At 32.1% G+C, this 8589-nt stretch overlaps 1 long non-coding RNA gene across 1 annotated transcript; it reads right to left on the reverse strand.

Annotated features, from left to right (window-relative positions):
- Positions 1-430: 430 nt before the first annotated feature.
- Positions 431-8271, reverse strand: LOC127950850 (uncharacterized). The gene is made up of 3 exons (XR_008152552.1): positions 8198-8271; positions 6138-6254; positions 431-549 (listed from the first exon to the last, which is right to left on the reverse strand). It is a non-coding gene; the product is annotated as an uncharacterized LOC127950850 (long non-coding RNA).
- Between the last annotated feature and the right edge of the window lie 318 nt (positions 8272-8589).

Consider the following 8589-nt stretch of genomic DNA (forward strand, 5'->3'; position numbering starts at 1 on the left):
ACTAACTCAAATATCTAAAAATACATGTTTTCTGCGTAATTATACAGTATGTGATGAAATGAAATGAGCATGGCTTTTGTGATGCGTGTGAGTGTGTGTTTGTGTTTTGAGGGGAGGAAAGTGATCAAATTTGTGGTATGGTATGATTGAAACATGATGGTCCATCGGGCTGCACTTGTTTTTGCATGTGGAGGCCTATAAATAAAGAGCTAAAATAGAAAAGAGGCTTTAAGGCATGCATGCACATTTTAATGCATTTGAAAACAAATCTCTAAAGAGACAGTCAGAAAACAACTCAGGAAACTTAATGGAGTTCTCAGATGTTTCTCCTTAAATTTGTTAAACTTTTGATTGCAATAATCTGAGCACAGTTTGTGAACTTCATTTGTAAATAAGAAAGATAACTGGGTGCTTTTTTTCCAACAAAAATCTCCATTTAATCTTGTTGATTTGCATAAGAAACAAGAAAGTTGTAAAAGGTGCAGATCTTACTTCCGATTCCAGTTTTTCTTTCCAATCTGATGCTTTCGGTCAAAATGATCAGCATTCCTGTAAAATCAGTGTGCATTAATGTGATTTGCTAATTAAACTTGGAAGATACCTCTATATTTTATGCATTAAACACACTGTAATTAGTTGCAAACGTGCCTTAAATACTTAAAACAGTTTGAAAGCACTGAAACTATCTGAGGCTTTTCCACTATTTAAGAGCTTAAACTGAAACAATATTTAGAGAAGTTCAATGGCTTCTCAAAAATGTCAAAAATGTAACATTCAATATGTTTAAAAACACATCAACCGTGTGTATGTGTGAGCAGGGGTCTTGAATTTTGCGATGCCATTAACAGAGTTATTTTTTTGAAGTGGTGTGTGTGCTGTGTAGATGGGGTTTGGGGGGGGGTCTGGCGAGTGTTATGAACAGAATGAGCTCATTCAGAGCTCGTCGTGCGCTCAATAGTGCCGTTTGTCCCCTGTAGAGTAAACACAGGCACTGGAATCCCTCTAATGTGGTATTTCAGTAGTAGAAGGCAATAGTTCATCACTGTGTCCTGCTCTGAAAAGCCAAACAGCCCTAAAGGTCTGCAACAGAACTGCACTGTTGTGGGCTCGTGTGTGAGAGCGGGTCAAAAACAGACTGAAAAGGCTTTAGTAGCCATCAAAGATTGCAAGTAAATGATTCGACGGGGAAAAAACTAGGAGGGAAATGACAACAGGGAAAGTGAAAAACAAACTGAATGCACACATAAATGTACACAACTTACATACTGTAGCAAAGATACCCTTTTCATATTTATGTAGCATTAGCATTAAGCTGTGTATATATATTTAGTTTATAGTATATAATATATAGTATTTGTATGTTTTTTGTTTTTGGTTCCTAGATTTGCAAGAAAGACTTTTCCAAAATGTAAACAAACATTTTCTTATAGTCTTGTTTGCAAATTGAGGCATCAATAAATAAATAAAGAAATACTTTTTAATTTTAGTACTGTGGATAAAAATAAATAAATAATAAAGAAACAAGTTAACATTTCCATAATTTCACCATCAATGTAAAAATAGTTTTTCAAAGTTGTAATAAACACAAACAAACAAAAATATTTGGGTTTAAAATATATAAAATATTTAATTTCAGCCTTTCAGCTTTAATTCAGTGTGTTACTTGTTTTTCTTTTTTATTATTTGTGAAATTTAATAGCAATTTCTGGTTGAAATTTCTTTCTATAGCATTTTTTCCATAACTATAGATGTTGAGTATGAAATTGCAATACAATATAATTTATTTTTATTATTCATTTTTAATTCTAACTATGTTCTGTGGTGTAAATTGTAATTTGTTTACAATTTTTAAATATGCAAAAAGGTTTTCTCTTTAGTCAGTCTGCAGTCATTATAATTAGCTTCACAAAAATCAGTAGAAGTCTATGATCTGTCCTCGTTTAGAGCTGTGTGTGTGTGTGTGTGTGTGTGTGCTGTGTACTACATTCATTTTATAAAAAATTTTAAATGATGTTTATCTAAAAAGTGTAACAATGCAAGAAGGTTTTATGTAATGAGTAGGTTTAGGGTCAGTATGAAAGTAATATAAGTCTATGGAAAGTCTACAAATGTGTGTGTGTGAGAGAGAGAGTGTGAAGAGGGCACTGAGGTTAGATGTTATCTAGTCTCTCTTCAACTACTGTGTTTAAGTGTAATTATAGAGTTGAATTGCAGTCACACGCTCTTCACAGCTTTGAAGTGGATCACAGATCAAGAGATGTCTCTTAATGGCCCTTAATATGCAATGCCACTTATGCAAAAGACTGAGAGTTACAGCACACAATGAACATAATCACACAACAATCACTCGTGGTGTTATAATTAACACGTCAACAATAAACAAACACAGTGCTCACATGTAGAACAAAACAACAACTCACTTTTTTACTCAAGAAAGAAAAAGGATTCAATAATAAGTCTTTAATCAGTTTCCAAATGCTTCTCCTGAGAAAAAACAACTCAATAATTTACTGTTTCCTCCAGAGCTTTATAAACGATATATGAAGCCTGAGCTGCTATTCACGTCATAGATCTACTCTCTTACAGTGTGACAATTATGGACTCGATACTTGAGAGATTTCAAGAGCAACCTCCAAGCAATAAAATGCTCCTCTGGGCACAAACGTTCATCCTTGAAAAAACAATGACAATCTCTTTAGTTATCCGGCTGGTTATGCAACGCTCTGTTAATTAGCAGAAGTGCTTTGTCTCAGCACGCATGGCCAGATGAAACCAAAAGCTCTTACAGTAATTACGGGAATCTTCTGTGAGTGCTCAGGCATCTTCTGTCACGCCGTTCCTAAATCACATCCTCTGAAACATCTTCAGGGCTTCCAGCTTGCCATTATAATCTGCTGACAGTGCTTATAGAAAGGCCTTCATTTACACGCTATAGCTTTCTTTTAAGGCAGTTTAGTCTTTCAGAAAGTCTTTTTCACATTGTGCTTATTCATTTAGCAGACATTTTTATCCAAAGTGACTTGCACATTTAAACTTTTATCATAAAGTAGCCAAAACATACACCAAAATGCCAAATTTTAAAACTTTTTTTTTCTGAAAATAAAATAAAATAAAACAAAAAATTCACAAACAATCAAAGCAATAAATAGTTCAGAATATACAATAGATTCTTTAAATACTAACAATCGGCTAAGTAAAAAAAAATGAATTAAATAAGAAAGAAATAATTAAATTATTATTAAATTAATAGGCTTTTGGCCTTTTAGATAAAAGTGCCTGCTATATAAATAAACGTAAATAAATAACTAAACAAACAAACAGCTGACTATCCAAAGAAACAAATAAATAAAATTCATTTTAAATGGATGGGCGGACGAACTGACAAATAAATAAATACACTTTAAATAAATAAATAAATAAATAAATATGTTATTTTGGACAAAAGTCTCTGGTAAATGAACAAAGGGAAATAAATAACTAAACAAACAAGCATCCAATCAAACAAACAAATAAACATTATTTAGATAAAAGTATGATAAACAAGTAAGTATTAATTACTTAGGGTCAAATTACCTGCAAAATAATGTACACAAACAAACTAATGAATGAATAAATGATTCTTTTTTGGATAAAAGTGTCTGTAAATAACGCAATAAACAAACAAAGATATTAGGACAAAAGTGTCTACTAAAAAATGAATGCAACAAAACAAACAATCATTAAAATAACTTTTACAGTTTAATGAAATATCAATGCAAGTGTGGATAGAAGACTCTGGTATTCATGTGTGTGTGTGTTTGATATATAGTATAGATGTGGTTTATATAGTTCATCCCATAGTTCACGCTCGTGTTGAGTGTCATTAAGAGAAGCTATATCATGCACACTTTATTCTGGTGAAGAGGTCAATGTCCTGAGCTTTAGCAGCGTTTGTGTGGAGAAACAGAACACCTAGAGGAAGCCCTCGTCCTGACGTCACAGGTGTGAGGCTTTTGTAAGCGTTTAGATATGATTACTGCAGCCAAATAAAAGAGACACACGGATGACCATTTCAACAACTAACTGATCTCCCATGAGTCCCTTGAGTCTGGTGTAAAACTCTCTCTTCGTCTCTCTGTACAGGACAATTATCCCTCTGTCCTCATTCCCATGTAATATAATGCACAGCATCAAATGTTTCTCTTTTGCTTTGTTTCTTGCTATTTTATTCTCATAATCCCATGTTACATGAGCATTTAGACACACACTCACCTGATGCAGTTGCATTAATAACATAACTACATCAGCTAACGTCATCTTGCTACACGTTGTATAATCTTTTTTTTTCGTGCTCTTAAATTGTTTATAAATTTATAAATGGTTAGTATTTTAATGGAAAATAAAACTAAAACCAGTTAAAAAAAAAAAAAAATAATAATAATAAAAAATACATGTGATATATATAATATAATAACTTATTTTATTTCAGCTAATTTTCATTAGTTTAACTTGATGCAATAAAATAACTAAAACATTAATAATTATTTTTAAATAGACTTTGAGTAGAAACAATAACAACAATACTATAATTTAACTAAAATTAAAATGAAATTGTACGAAATGCAAGCAAATATAAATATATAAACTAATTCAAAATCTTAATCCAAAACTATAATAGTATCTGTTTTACTAAAATAACACAGATTCACTTGTAGTTTATAATGATTGTATGATGGTTCCTTTTATGATGTTGTTTGTTACATTTAATAAATGTTAAATATACCTCATCTTACACTTGAAAACATTCTCCAGTTCAGTTTTTTTTATATCTTTTTCGCATCAATCTGAGAATCAGCTACAAAGGCATGTGGAGAAACAGACTGACTTTGAAGTCTTGTCTCTGAGTCCCAAGAAAATGCAGTCCAAACATCATTAGCAATCCCTCGGGTGTAAAAACGTGTCTGTTTGTTTTGGACTGATGCCATCCAGACTATCTTGATCAATAAGACTTTAACTGCAGAAGGAAATAAAGTTTAATCACTGAATTTGCAGTCAGTTACTCACATGTTTATTGCAGTACACAAGGGCATAATTTAGATTTATTGCTTATTCTCTATTGTCCGCTCTAAACAGATGCAGAACAGGTCAAAACTGTAATCCTGAAGGACGCAGTAGGTCGAGGCTGAATAGATGGGCTTTAAACCTGCTTTAACGGCTCAGCCCTTTCAAAACAAAACCAGATTTGAATGGGAAACCGACTCTGTCACACAGCTGTGATCCATCAAACACTAACCAATGCTACCAGCAGGACTATCAGGTTTATCTTGTTATTGTGTGCTAAATACTCATATCTATACTTCTGTCTCTCTCATTCATTAATGTATAATAAACCACTGCAGTCAGCTCTCCATTAGCCTGACATCCAGCAGAACAAACAGTAAAAACTTATCAGTCAAATGTGCAACAATGTAGCAATCGATGAGAATGAAACAATCTGATTTATGTCAAATTGTATCTATTCTTTGGTGAATTTATGCTCGATCTTAAAAACCTTGAAATTTTTTTTTTTTAACTTCTTTTGGTTTTAGAATGACACTCATACTGATATAAAGATGGATAAATACATATTGAAATATGTAAAATATAAATTTTATTTTATTAACAATATTTAATTAATTATACAGACACACACATATATTATATTGTTATTAATTAAATAAATTAAATAATTATATATACTATTTCACTGAATTATACAATTATAAATTATAGAAATGTATTCTATAATTAAAATTATTTTTAGAATTGATATAATAATTAAACAAGATAATTATGCAATAATTATATACATTAAACATAATGAATAAATTGTAGTAAAAACGATTAACGTATATATATATATATATATATATATATATATATATATATATATATATATATATATATAATGAGAAGACAAATACCTACAGAAAAACTCATACAAAAAGAACAGGTACAGAAAGAGGAAGAGGAAGAGAAAGAAAAAGAGAAAGAGAAAGGGTAGAAGGTAAGTTGAACCCATTGTGTTGTGATGTTGTTGTTGTTGGACACAAAGCCTCTGTGGGGAATATTCATTGTGTGTGTGTGTGTGTGTGTGTGTGTGTGTGTGTGAATCTGACCTCATTCAGGTCCACTGGCCATTGTTCTGAGTGAAGAGCCCAGCTGGAGAGACCTGAGTTGGGCTCCGAGAGGCCCTCAGTGGCCCGGGACAGACGTCCGAAGCTGGGGGCCGTTACCTGGTGAGAGGTGCAGAGAGAGAGAGAGAGAGTTACTGCCTCAGTGCATTCAGGAGTACAATCAAACCCTGCATGTTAAATACATCGGCTCTTTACAGTGTTATTACAGCATCACTGATATACTATCATAGTTTCTCTTTACATTCTGAATAATATTTCATTTTACATTTTTATGCCTTTATTTTCATTTTTTCAAAGCGTCTGTATTTTTGTGTGTTTTTGTGATTTTTATAATAAAAAAAAAAAAAAGTAAAAAAGTTTGCACTTAATTTCAGAATTAAAATTTTAAAACCAACTGAAATCACATCTGCACAAGTTTATTTGTAACTGTATATGTGTGCAAAACAATTCTTTTTTGGCTTTTTAATTGGCCAATGTAATACATTTTTCAAGATGTTTTTTTTTATATATATATTTGTTCAATTAATTAAGTTACCCTAAATTTAAACGACATGCTTGATCTGAAAATAAAAAAAAATCTAAAATGTTTGTATAAAATCCATCCACTCACATGCAATCTAGAAATATATATATAACAGTGTTTTGTCTGTTTCGAGTACTACAGGAAAGTCCATTTATGGAGATGTGTAAATCTGGGCATAATTTATGCTAATTACCAACTGCATGCAGACACTCTTTGAAAAATGAACCAGATTCATCCACACATCAGAACAAACATAAGAGCTGAATGTGCTTTAACAAAAATAAAGATGTTTCCTTATATATTAAATTGTGAAAAAAAATCTAAATTTGCCATTAATAATTGCCAAGTGTTCCTGTAGCTCAAGGGGTAGATCATTGAGTTAATAGGTTGGGAGTTGATTCCAGTAAAGATTAAAATTGATAGCCTGAATGCACTGTAAGTCGCTTTGGATAAAAGCGTCTGCTAAATGCATACATTTAAATTGAATAACATTCCTTTCTTCCAAGTCTGTGTGAAAGGCCAGTTTGAAATGTCATCCACAGGACTGGCGCCTCTGTTTCCGGCAGGTTGGACATTGACCGGCTGTATTATATGTGAGCGGTGTAAGCTACACATCGTGACTAAGACTGATCCATTTCTGCTATTAGACTGTCAAGGCATAACACTTTGTCCTGATGTGACAAATCGACGACCACGAGGACCCACTGATTCACAACTGAACCGAGAGGAAGAGATCTTCTGACTCAACACAGGTGTTTAATCATGCATATGAACATGTGTGAGTGTCTGAACACATAAAGAAGCATGTGTCCACTTTATCTCTGTTAAACAAACTGACCTCTGACCTGAGGAAACCTCCAGATAAATAACCTACACATGCTTGTTGTTTTTAATTCACTTTTTTCCCCTTTACAAAAATAAATCCATGTACAAGGGCTGGGTAAACACAAATTACACCATTCATTTCAATATTGATTAATTTAGATATATATCAGGAAACATATTATTTCAACAGGAAAACAATATCACTTCAACTAATGTTGTTAGCAGGGAACCCTTTCAGTTTGCATATTATATATACTATAGTTTTCCTGTGGCTCCTAACTTAGGGCATTGCATTAGCAATGATTAAAGATTACAAACATACAAACATTTATTACAAACAAACATTTTTAATTGCACAAGGTGGTTTTTATAATAATAACTTAAGAATAATATTTTTTTATATTGTTATTTTAAATATGAACATTTCAATGGTGGCTGTAATAAATAATAGCCTATTGAATAACAGGTTCATAAGAAATATATATTAACGTATTATGGTGTATATTTACCAAAATATTCCAAGAGTTAATTTTTCTAGCTAACGTTAGCTGCAAAGCAATGGACAATGAAGGACGTCTCTGAGGTAAATATGACGTAACGTGATGAGCTTGAATTACTAGCGTCTTTCCGTTGTTGAAACACTGATTTAGCGATTAGATGAGACAGAAGATTGTAATGTTTATTAAAAACTTACCTTTTGATGTTAATTCAGTGATTTAATAACGAACGTGTAAATAGGAAGTGATTATGGCTGAAAGCGCGCCTCCGCGTTTCCGGTTCATTTGAAAATTTGAATAAAGCCAACGGTCGAGCCATATTAAAGATTATATTTAGTGTATTATATTTATATTTAATGTTTGGATTTCGTAGTAAAACTGACAGAATTTAAAAGCTGAGGTACCAAAAGCAACAAAGCAAAATAATCGATTTATTTTATGGAGGGTGTACTAAAGTAATGTTTAATGAAGTTTTGTTCACTCATAAGCATAAGTACTCAAGCATTAGGCTACTAATGAACATATGGGGTTTGTGATGTTGGCAAATATGATAATCTGGCTTTTGAGGAATGTGTATTTTGTCCATCTT

Source organism: Carassius gibelio, chromosome B2, assembly GCF_023724105.1.
Source record: "Carassius gibelio isolate Cgi1373 ecotype wild population from Czech Republic chromosome B2, carGib1.2-hapl.c, whole genome shotgun sequence".
Lineage (NCBI taxonomy): Eukaryota > Metazoa > Chordata > Actinopteri > Cypriniformes > Cyprinidae > Carassius > Carassius gibelio.